This window comes from Lithobates pipiens, unplaced genomic scaffold, assembly GCF_037356315.1.
Source record: "Lithobates pipiens isolate NorthernLeopardFrog02 unplaced genomic scaffold, aLitPip1_a1.2 Scaffold_23, whole genome shotgun sequence".
NCBI classification, from domain to species: domain Eukaryota; kingdom Metazoa; phylum Chordata; class Amphibia; order Anura; family Ranidae; genus Lithobates; species Lithobates pipiens.
In genome coordinates this window covers 117,087,969-117,100,465 of record NW_027507785.1, presented here as the reverse complement: position 1 = coordinate 117,100,465, position 12,497 = coordinate 117,087,969, and the positions used below count along the sequence as shown (strand labels likewise).

Below are 12,497 nucleotides of genomic sequence, written 5' to 3'. Positions count from 1 at the left end.
GTTGTTCCAACAGATAGAAAGTGCACTTGGAAGATTGTTTGTATTCATATGTATTCCTGAATTTGTTCAAAAATGCATTGTATGGAAAGGAATATTCCTATATAGAAAGTATTTTATACATATTTTTTAGAAAATATATTTTTCAAATAAATGTCTTTTTAATAAAGCAAGTTCTTTCTTGTTCGCCCTTAAAGTCCCGTTGTACTGGGGGGTACTTTTGTCTCTCCATTGGGAGCCCCTATAAAAGCAAACCAAGAGATGTTTTTGCCCTTTTTCATTTAAAGTGCTCCTAAATAGAATTTTCAAAAGTTCACTATTTTAAAATCAAATAATAGGAAAACAGCAAAAAGTGCAGCAGGGGTAAGGACTTACCACTTCATTCCACTGATGTTGCCAGTTCAGAATGATGCCTGGATTTCAGCTGCCGTTGTTCTCCACTCCTCAAGAGAGCCCAAGGCTCGGAAACAAAAAGTTGAGCTTTGATTTTGTACAAGAGCGCCCCCTGGTCTAACCTCTTTAATTCTTTCCACAGTTTCTAGCCAAGCTTGGACAGACATTCATTCTGGGGCACATGGACATTTTACAAATTGGCCAAAACATCCGTAAGATGGATACATGGTAATTATTCATTTGTCCTAGCATCTTTTTTTTATTTTATATTTTGTAACAATTTTCTAATGATATACAAATTTAATACTGCATCTCAACCTAAATTGTGTCTATGTCTCTTGATCTAATTCTCTCTGTTATATACAATACCTGTTTCACAACCAGTTCACATCTGAGTCCCCCTCACTCTGATATGCCTGGCTGCTTTGTGGTGTCTATTACGGTATCTGTCACAAATCAATTTATTTCAGCTTTTCCCTTGCTATTCAGCATAGACTTTCGGTGCTTGTAATTCTGTAAGTTCTCAGAAGTCACGGTTAGTTTCCTTACCAGTTCCCGCACAGCTGGTGACGTTGTCTTTTGTTGTCCAGTGCTCTCTGTGTCTGTCCCCTTATTTGGGGACCTCAGTTATAAATGTCACAGTAAAAACTAGCTCACTATCACAGGAAACTGTGGGGAGGAGGAGCACCACATGTGTATATTTTGGGGAGCTGTGGCCAAAAATACTAACACTGTTACTTGTAGCTCTGCTAAAAAAAAATATATATATATATATATATATATATATATATATATATATATATATATAATGCTTCACCTAAACAACACATATTACAGAGAGAAATATATTTATGATTAGAAAATAAAAGAATATGCTAATGGGTAAAAACATAGTAGAATCAGTATGTGTTTAAAAAATAATTTTTCCTTTTATGTGAAGACAGAGCACCACAAAGCTTCCCCTGTAATTCCTCCACTGCTCTGCAGGTTACTATCAAGGGGGAATATTCAAACACTGAGAGGGGCAGCAGAAAAATGCACAGAAAGATTTAAAATTTCCTGAAGGATTTTTTTTTTAAATTGGGTCTGCAAAGGGAAGTATAATTTTACATATAGATTGTAGTCTCCATTCTGTTATCACCCTTCTCATATAGTTTTTTTTATGCAATAATTCAAGTAACCAAATGTATGAGCCTTTAAAAGAAAACTAATGTAATTTTGGGCAATTTTACATTTCTTTAATGTATTTATTTTTGATGTTTTATATCTGTTATTGCTATCTACTGTATATATACAATCAACAGTATATAAAGTCCTCTGTCTCAATCAGGCTTATATGTAAATATTAGCTTGGGCTATTGAGCTCAGTAAACACCAAAACAGCTATGAATAGACAGGTGAACACTTGAAAGGAAACCCAGAGCGCCACCTTCTGGATAGAAATGAGCATATTCATAATCAATATTTCATATGTATTTCAGTAAACAAATAAAGAAGTGTATTTATTTAGTCCTGACGATAATAAGAAAGTACATATTGTGACAGTAGGAGATGCTGCAACGGTAAAATTGGTAGTTTGGGGGAGATAGGGTGTGCACATTTGCTTGGTGCAAGACTGCAGAGCATAGGCGTGGACTGGAGAAGACTGCTTTCTCAGCTTTCTCCAGGTTTTGGTATTCCGTCATGGGGCTCTGTAGATTGGAGTGTCTACAATGTCTTGGGTGGGACGGGATCTCCAACCCTGTGTCCAGATTTTGTAGATGACCAGCAGGGTGGGTTCTCAGGTGAGCACAGCCCTTATAATTAGTTTTATGTGAATACCTCTGGGCTCCCAGTTGGAGACTGCTCCACACCAAGACACAGGATGTCTCCAAGAATCAGAGGGGCTGCAGGAGGCAGCCAGAACATGTGACTGCAAGAGACAGTGAAACGGCCTGAGGACTAAGGCCAGAGCCGAGATGTGGGTGCTAAAGTAAAGCCATCCATACTGAAGGATCCAGTGGTCTTTGTGACCAGAATAAAGAGCAGAATTACTGCTACAGAGATCCAAGTGGGCTAGCATTTTCTGCTGTGTGTATTTGCTGGAGAAGAACTCCTTTGTGGGAAACTGTTATGTTATGGACTTTTATTTGCATTTTTAATAAAAATGGGCTACCATGCCCTAAAATATAGTTCCTGACTGGTTTGAATCGCTGGCAAAAGCATCTACTACGAGAGCTAAACAACCTACAACTTTACAATATATACAGAACCACCATATATTACCTTTACAGCTAAATGCCAGGCAGATATAAAAAGATCAAATAGATGCAGCTCTATATTCATTAATACATCATTAAATGTATGTTGTATTTTCTTAAATGCAAGCAGTGTGAGTACCTGAATTTGAAACTTATCAATCTGCTTATCAGTCTGCTGCTTCTCCTGTCCGGTCAGAGACAGAGAAGGAATGAAACCATGGGCGTCCGCAGCAGGGGGCAAGGGGGGTCAAGTGCCCCCCCCCCTGGAATCCCCAAGGTGTTGCCGCTGCCGCCATGCTGCTTTTTTTTCTGAGTCCGCTGGCGGCTGCATCCTCCGTTCTCTCCTCTGGATCACAGCGCTGCCTCTGTGTTCAGCGGCCGCTCTGTAACACAGTCCCGCCCCCCCCCAGACCAGCTCGTATGATAGTAGAGAGAATCACGTCCCGCCTATCACATTAGCCGGTCTGGAGGGGCGGGACTGTGTTACAGAGCGGCCGCCGAACACAGCCATCCAGCGCTGTGATCCAGAGGAGTAGATGCCCATCCGTGCCACAGTGCCTGGATAGGAGGATCGAGGGGGGGGGGGGGTGCAGTGCTCTCCTCCACCACTGCACTCTCCCGCCCCCCCAGTGCTCTCCACCACCACACTCTCCTGCCCCCCCCAGTGCTCTCCTCCACCACTGCACTCTCCTGCCCCCCAGTGCTCTCCTCCACCACCGCACTCTCCTGCCCCCCCAGTGCTCTCCACCACCGCACTCTTCTGCCCCCCCCCCCAGTGCTCTCTTCCACCACCGCACTATCCTGCCCCCCCCAGTGCTCTCTTCCACCACCGCACTCTCCTGCCCCCCCCCAGTGCTCTCCTCCACCACCGCACTCTCCTGCCACCCCCCCCCCCAGTGGTCTCCTCCACCACCACACTCTCCTGCCACCCCCCCCCCCAGTGGTCTCCTCCACCACCACACTCTCCTGCCACCCCCCCCCCCAGTGGTCTCCTCCACCACCACACTCTCCTGCCACCCCCCCCCAGTGGTCTCCTCCACCACCACACTCTCCTGCCACCCCCTCCAGTGCTCTCCTCCACCACCACACTCTCCTGCCACCCCCTCCAGTGCTCTCCTCCACCACCACACTCTCCTGCCACCCCCTCCAGTGCTCTCCTCCACCACCACACTCTCCTGCCACCCCCTCCAGTGCTCTCCTCCACCACCGCACTCTCCTGCCACCCCCCCAGTGGTCTCCTCCACCACCACACTCTCCTGCCACCCCCTCAGTGCTCTCCTCCAGCACCACACTCTCCTGCCACCCCCCACAGTGCTCTCCTCCACCACCACACTCTCCTGCCCCCCCCCCCAGTTTTCTCCTCCCCTGTTCTTGCTGCTCCCCAGCTCTCCCCATCCTTCTCTAGCCATCATCCCAATGCTCTCCCCCCAGTGCTCTCCCCCCTGTTCCCCCCAGTGCTCACCACTCCGCCCAGTGCTCCCCCCCTGTTCTCCCCCCCACAGTGCTCTCCACTCCCCCCAGTCCTCTCCCCTCCGTGCTCTCCCCCCGTTCTCCTCCCCAGTGCTCTCCCCCCCTGTTCTTTCCCCCCCAGTGCTCTCCTCTCTCCCCCTGTTCTTCCCCCCCGGTGCTCTCCCCTCAGTGCTCTCCACTCCCCCCAGTGCTCTCCTCCACCACTGCACTCTCCTGCCCCCCCAGTGCTCTCCTCCACCACCGCACTCTCCTGCCCCCCCCAGTGCTCTCCTCCACCACCGCACTCTCCTGCCCCCCCCAGTGCTCTCCTCCACCACCGCACTCTCCTGCCCCCCCCCCCTGGAATCCCCAAGGTGTTGCCGCTGCCGCCATGCTGCTTTTTTTTTCTGAGTCCGCTGGCGGCTGTATCCTCCGTTCTCTCCTCTGGATCACAGCGCTGCCTCTGTGTTCAGCGGCCGCTCTGTAACACAGTCCCGCCCCCCCCCCCCAGACCAGCTCGTATGATAGTAGAGAGAATCACGTCCCGCCTATCACATTAGCCGGTCTGGAGGGGTGGGACTGTGTTACAGAGCGGCCGCCGAACACAGCCATCCAGCGCTGTGATCCAGAGGAGTAGATGCCCATCCGTGCCACAGTGCCTGGATAGGAGGATCGAGGGGGGGGGGTGCAGTGCTCTCCTCCACCACTGCACTCTCCTGCCCCCCCAAGTGCTCTCCACCACCACACTCTCCTGCCCCCCGCCAGTGCTCTCCTCCACCACTGCACTCTCCTGCCCCCCAGTGCTCTCCTCCACCACCGCACTCTCCTGCCCCCCCAGTGCTCTCCACCACCGCACTCTCCTGCCCCCCCCAGTGCTCTCTTCCACCACCGCACTCTCCTGCCCCCCCCAGTGCTCTCTTCCACCACCGCACTCTCCTGCCCCCCCAGTGCTCTCCTCCACCACCGCACTCTCCTGCCACCCCCCCCCAGTGGTCTCCTCCACCACCACACTCTCCTGCCACCCCCCCCCCCAGTGGTCTCCTCCACCACCACACTCTCCTGCCACCCCCCCCAGTGGTCTCCTCCACCACCACACTCTCCTGCCACCCCCTCAGTGCTCTCCTCCAGCACCACACTCTCCTGCCACCCCCCACAGTGCTCTCCTCCACCACCACACTCTCCTGCCCCCCCCCAGTTTTCTCCTCCCCTGTTCTTGCTGCTCCCCAGCTCTCCCCATCCTTCTCTAGCCATCATCCCAATGCTCTCCCCCCAGTGCTCTCCCCCCCTGTTCCCCCCAGTGCTCACCACTCCGCCCAGTGCTCCCCCCTGTTCTCCCCCCCACAGTGCTCTCCACTCCCCCCAGTCCTCTCCCCTCCGTGCTCTCCCCCTGTTCTTTCCCCCCCAGTGCTCTCCTCTCTCCCCCTGTTCTTTCCCCCCCAGTGCTCTCCCCTCAGTGCTCTCCACTCCCCCCAGTGCTCTCCTCCACCACTGCACTCTCCTGTCCCCCCAGTGCTCTCCTCCACCACCGCACTCTCCTGCCCCCCCCAGTGCTCTCCTCCACCACCGCACTCTCCTGCCCCCCCCAGTGCTCTCCTCCACCACCGCACTCTCCTGCCACCCCCCCAGTGGTCTCCTCCACCACCACACTCTCCTGCCACCCCCTCAGTGGTCTCCTCCACCACCACACTCTCCTGCCACCCCCTCAGTGGTCTCCTCCAGCACCACACTCTCCTGCCACCCCCTCCAGTGCTCTCCTCCACCACCACACTCTCCTGCCACCCCCCACAGTGCTCTCCTCCACCACCACACTCTCCTGCCCCCCCCCCCGTTTTCTCCTCCCCTGTTCTTGCTGCTCCCCAGCTCCCCCCATCCTTCTCTAGCCATCATCCCAATGCTCTCCCCCCCAGTGCTCTCCCCCCTGTTCCCCCCCAGTGCTCACCACTCCGCCCAGTGCTCCCCCCCTGTTCTCCCCCCCCACAGTGCTCTCCACTCCCCCCAGTCCTCTCCCCTCCGTGCTCTCCCCCGTTCTCCTCCCCAGTGCTCTCCCCCCTGTTCTCCCCCCAGTGCTCTCCCCCCCTGTTCTTTCCCCCCCCAGTGCTCTCCTCTCTCCCCCTGTTCTTTCCCCCCCCCCAGTGCTCTCCAGCCCCCCATTCTCACCACCCCTGTTCTTTCTGCCCTCTTGGTGCTTTTCAGTCCCCCCAGTGCTCTCTACCCTCCATGCTCTCCACCCCTGTTCTTTTTGGCTCCCCCCCAGCACTCTTAACTCCCCACCCCTGTACTCTCCACTCCCCCTGCATTTTGCCCCCACCCATGTGCTCTCCACCCCCCATAGTGCTCTCCAGTCCCCCGTGCTTTCCACCCCGGTTCTTTCTGGCCCCCACTGGTGCTCTCAAGCTCCCCCCATTGCTCTCCACTCCCCCCTGCTCTTTGTACCCCCCCAGTACTCTCCAGCCCCCATGCTCTCCACCCCTGTTTTTCTGCCCCCCCAGCGCTCTCCACTCCCCACCCCTGTGATATCCACTCCCTATCGCTCTTTGCCCCCCACCCATATGTTCTCCAACCCTGCCAGTTCTCTTTGCTCCCCCTTCTCTCCAACTCCCACTCGGTACTCTCCACTTCCCCAGGACCAGAGGGCAGGCTGACTGGGGCCGGAAAATGAGGACGGCTGAAGGTGCAGGTGGCCAGGGACCACTCCATCTCACAGCAGACAGATCCTCTGGAAGGAGCACCGCCCCCATCCAAAAAGAGAACAGACCCTGCCTGCTGCCGGCCGTCATGGATATCCTGCCTGCATGCAAGGTACTGTACTGAGCATCAACAACACACCTTCCCACAGACAGGGACTGCAGACTGGGATATGGGGCACAGGAGGGGCTGCAATGATGGGCACAGTGAGACTGCATTCACGGCACAGTAAAGCTGCATTTGATGGGCACAGTGAGGCTGCATTTGATGGGCACAGTGAGGCTGCATTTGATGGGCACAGTGAGGCTGCATTTGATGGGCACAGTGAGGCTGCATTTGGTGGGCACAGTGAGGCTGCATTGGTGGGCACAGTGAGGCTGAATTTGATGCGCACTGGTGAGGCTGCATTGAGCTCTTGCATCAAGTCTGCAGTCTCTGTCCATCTCCTGTAGCATGTCTGCAGTCTCTGAGGGAGTCTGGAGAGGAGTCAAGAGTGGGAGCACTGCCGGGATGGGGGTCATGGGAGAAGTCAGACTTGTGTGGACTGTGGACAGGAGACTATAGGATAAAACCAGAGCCACCAAGCTGGAGCCGACTGACTGAGCCCTGCACAGTGCACCTGAGAGGAGGTCAGTGAAAGCACCGCCAGGCCAGTCAGGGGGGGGGGTCACTAATGTAAGGGGGGAGTGAATATGATAATGTAAGGGGCACTGATATAAAGGGTCTCCTCCTTATATTAGTAACCCACCCCCCTTACCTTATAGTATTCTTTCTGCAGAAGGTGCCCCCCCCCCCCCACGTTCTGAGTTTCTGGGGTCCCCCTTGATGATTGATCACTTGAAATGATTGATCACTTTTGAAATGATGTCCCAGCTATACTTTATACGGAACTATATTTATTTTATTATGAATTTACTTTTTAACTATATACTAAATTTATTTTTGTTTTACATCTAGTGGATGCATATCTATTATGTGGATGTACTTGCTGATGTCGGTTTTGCTGTCATAGGCACTACCATGCCATACTACCCAATTATTTTATTTATTACTACTATGTGCTGCTATATGTGAATACTATATATCATGCTTCTACTGTACTTACGCCTATATACTTTATGAATTTGATCTTTATTATTTTTTTATGATCTGTTACTGAACAATCAATAAAAATTTTTTTTTTTTTTTTAATATGGTTAAAACCTACCTCCATTATCCAAGTGCTTCATTTTAAAGTCCCAAACTTCCTCTATTACGTACCGATTACCGGGATGGAGGCACATACTTGTGCTTCATTTAAAGTCCCAAAATTCCCCTCCTTTTCTGATGATTGATCACTTACCACTATTATCTGGAATTTGAATATATATATATATATATATATATATATATATATATATATATATATATATATATATATATATATATAAAGCCCTATGTGATTTCATATCTATATCTAATACTCTCTTCATCAAATGTGCTTTAAAATGCATGGTTTTTCCCTTTCATGAACAAGAAAATAATGATGTTATGCTGTTGGGCTGGTATAAAAATGCTGTGAGGCTGGCATGAAATTTTTTCCAGGGCTGGTATTTGAAAGCATGGGCGTCCGCAAAGTTACTCAGGTGGCTGCGTACCATGCCCATATAGCCTAGAGACTGTACATCTTTTTACATTGCAATACATCTGTTGTTGCCATATTTTTATCTTTATGAAAACAGCCTATACAGTGACAATATGAGATCAAAATATGGCCACAACAGATGTATTGCAATGTAAAAAGATGTACATTCTCTAGGCTATATGGGCATGGAACACAGCCGCCAGAGTAACTTCCAATACAAAGTGAAGATGAATTATCTGTTATATAACACATATGTATTACCAGTGGAAAGATTTTCATGAGATTGCCAAAAAGGGGCGGAGCATGAGTGGCCTTGAAATGATGCCCCCCCTTGGAAAAAGTTCTGCGGATGCCCATGGATGAAACCTGTATTAGTATGGGTTTGCAAACAAAAAAAATGTATACTCACCTAGGTGGATGCAGCATTGATACAATATGTTGTAGAATTCTCCACTCAGAATTGAGCGATCACCTTTGGTCACTCAGTTCTGCCCTCTGCTCTGAGCAGAGAGCTATAACTGTCAATTACTGGCACACTAATCTGCCCCTCCAGTGCACACTGGAGCGACAGACTGTGCAGGGGCGGGAGCGGTTGGCTCGGTCTACCAGCAGCTCGCTGAGAGGCTGAGGCAACTGCAAATCCAGACATCTGGGTGGATCCTAACTGTAAAGTTGGGATCGATCCAGAGCCTGGACCAGCTGAGTGACGTCAGCGACAGCAGACTTTAGCCTGCTGTCAACTGAAAACAGGTCACAGGAATGCAGAATGAACCACACTCCTGTGATCTTCAGCATACTTCCCAACTTTTTGAAATGGGAACGAGGGACACCTATTAGCAAAAGTGTGCAGGCATAAGACGCCCTCTTAACCACTTGCTTACTGGGCACTTAAACCCCCCTCAGTCCCAGACCAATTTTCAGCTTTCAGCGCTGATGCACTTTGAGTGACAATTGCGCGGGCATACAACACTGTACCCAAATGAAATTTTTATCATTTTTTTCCCACAAATAGAGCTTTCTTTTGGTGGTATTTAGTTACAGCTCGGAGTTTTATTTTTTGCTAAACAAACAAAAAAAGATGCAAAAAAAAAAAAAATCATGTTTTAATAGTTTGTTATAAAATTTTGCAAACGGGTCATTTTTCTCCTTCATTGAAGTGCGCTGATTAGGCGGCACTGATAGGCTGCATTGGTGGGCACTGATGGGCTGCATTGGTGGGCACTGATGGGCTGCATTGGTGGGCACTGATGGGCTGCACTGGTGGGCACTGATAGGCATAGTTAAGGCGGCACTAATAGGCACAGATAAGGCGGCACCGATGGGCACAGATAAGGCGGCACTGATGGGCAAAGATGGGCACAGATAAGATGGCACGGATGGGTGGCACGGATAAGTGGCACGGATGGGTGGCACGGATGGGCACTGATAGGTACCACAGATAGATGGGACTGATGGGCACTGATAGGTGGCACTGATAGGTGGCTCTGATAGGTGGCACTGCTGGGCACTGATGGGCGGCACTGCTGGGCACTGATGGGCGGCACTGCTGGGCACTGATGGGCGGCACTGGGGTGCAGCACCTTTGAGGCAGATTGGGTGGCACTGTGGGTGGCACTGTGGGGTGGCACTGTGGGTGGCACTGTGGGTGGCACTGTGGGTGGCACTGTGGGTGGCACTGTGGGCACTATGGGCACTGACAGGGGGCACTGACGGGGGGCACTTACTTTTTCTTTTATTTTACTTCAGGATGGCACTGCGGGAGGCAGGTGGGCACAGGCAGGTGGCAGGTGGGACCTTGTATTGATGGCCGTGATCGGGACTGATGTCCCGATCACGGCCGCCGGTGATCGGCTTTTTTTTTCTCTCCTCGCGCTGACAGCGCGAGGAGGAATAATAGCCGATTACCGGCTCCGTTCTATCACATGATCAGCTGTCATTGGCTGACAGCTGATCACGTGATAAGGGGTCGGGATCGACCCCTTACACGGATCGGTGATCAGGCGAGTCTCACGGACTCGCCGATCACAGAGCGCGCCGCGCGCGCCCCTCAGGGGGCGCGCAGGCCGCTCGTAACCAGGACGACGTCAATAGACGTAGTCCTGAAAATGTAGGTCCGCGCTAATGCCGTCATTTGGCAATAGCGCGGATCTGTAGTGGTTAAAGAAGAATCATACAAAAAAATGATTTGTTAAACCCGCAAGTGCTTTTTTTTACCACTTCTATTCCTTTGTACTGGCTTTTGAACTTTACAAATGTAGAAATTCTTAAATTGGATGAAAGGTTTAGCTCTGGGAATCACTTTTTGAATGATAAATAGTGCATTTTAAATACAACTATATATATAAGGGAAAAATGAGGAGGAAAGAGGGACAGAGGGACTTTGTTCCAAATCAGGCACAGTCCCTCAACATCAGTGACAGTTTGGAGCTATGTCTGTAGGAGAGGTAGGACCCTACTTCTCCTTTAACTGCAACCAAAAAAAAAAACAGATCTTCTGACAGACTTGTGCTGTAGTGCAGAACTTTCTATCTAAATCCTAGTACTAAATGGACAGAGAAATCCTGTGGTAGGTAAGCTATTCCTTTAAGGACATTTCATCTGCATATTTAGCTGTTTACTTGCAGTTCAGCTTTAAGCTTACTTGTAGGGGAATGCAGTGGCAATGTGTGTGGTGCACAAAGGCCCCAAGGGAGGTGGGGCCCACTATGGTCTCACAAATAGCACAAGAAATGTGAGGAAATGCAATTCTGCCCCCCTTTTGTGTCACTTGTCATAAGCAGCTACAGCAGAAATACTGTTTATGCTGGGGAGGGGTGTGTACTAGGGCAGGCATGGGGAGTTGGGGTGTAGGGCTATGATTGACTGTTATTGGCTTACCGCTGTTTTCCTTCACCCTGGACTCACAGTATTTAGAGTACTGCTGCTCTGGCTCACTTTTGACTCTTGAACTCTGTAGTAAGTGACACAGAGGTCAGTAATGATGCAGAGTTCAGAAGTCAGCAATAGGTAATGCAAAGTTCAGGGGTCAGCAATAGGCAACACAATGTTCAGGAGTCAGGAGTAAGTAGCATAGAGGTCAAGGTTTAGTAGTGACTCAAAGGTCATTAGTAAGTGATGCAGAGTTCAGGGGGTCAATAGTGATGTAGTTTGGGGTATCTAGTAAGTGATGGAGAGTTCAGTGGTCAGTAGTAAGTGATGCAATGTTTAGGGGTCAGTAGTAAGTGATGCAGAGTTCAGGGCTCAGTAGAAAGTGATACAGAGTTCAGAAGTCAGTTGTAAGTGACTCCGAATTTAGGGGTCAGTAGAAAGTTCAGAGGTCAGCAATAGATCAGGGGTCAGTAATGCCACGTACACACGATCACACTATCCGGAGGACTTTGTCTGACGGACAAACCGCCGGACTTTGCAGCTGAGGTCTGCCGGACTTTCTAAACGAGCGGACCTGCCCACACACGACCGGACTATGGCGGGAGTCCGCCGGACTTTTGAAATGAACGGACTTGCCTACACAAAAAAAAGTCCGTTTATTTTAAACGTGACTCCAGGTAGCCATGACTAGGGAAGGAAGTCAATGTCGCTGCCTTCATCGGTGAAATTGACACCTCGCTGGCCCTGTCACCTGGTATGGACTTAAAGGGGAAGCCCTACGCCGAAAAAACGGCGTGGGGGTCCCCTCAAAGTCCATATCATACCCTTATCCGAGCACGCAGCCCAGCCGGTCAGAAAAGGGGGTGGGGACGAGCGAGCACCTGAGCCGTACCAGGTCGCATGCCCTCAACGTGGGGGGTTCTTTGGGGAAGGGGGGGCTCTGTGGTCCACCCCAAAGCACCTTGTCCCCATGTTGATGAGGATAAGAGCCTCTTCCCAACAATCCTGGCCGTTGGTTTACGGGGTCTGCAGGTGGGGGCTTATCGGAATCCGGGAGCCCCCTTTAATAAGGGGGCCCCCAGATACCAGCCCCCCACCCTTTGTGAACGAGTATTGGGGTACCATGTACCCCTACCCATTCACCTGGTGAAAAAAAGTGTAAAGAAAAAAACACAACACAAGTTTTTTAAATAATTTATTGGACAGCTCCAGTGGTCTTCCATCTTGGGGGGTCTTCTCGC

General features: G+C 50.7%; 1 protein-coding gene across 2 annotated transcripts in view; it reads right to left on the bottom strand.

Moving 5' to 3' along the window:
- Window positions 1-1,024, bottom strand: part of IL2RB (interleukin 2 receptor subunit beta) — a 96,519-nt gene extending 95,495 nt beyond the window's left edge. The window contains exon 1 of one of the 2 annotated variants that reach the window (XM_077452246.1): window positions 940-1,024. The gene's annotated coding sequence lies outside the window, so the exon portion shown is untranslated. Of the gene's footprint in view, window positions 1-372; window positions 913-939 lie in introns of those variants that run through there. The other variant, XM_077452248.1, reaches the window with a different exon arrangement.
- Between the last annotated feature and the right edge of the window lie 11,473 nt (window positions 1,025-12,497).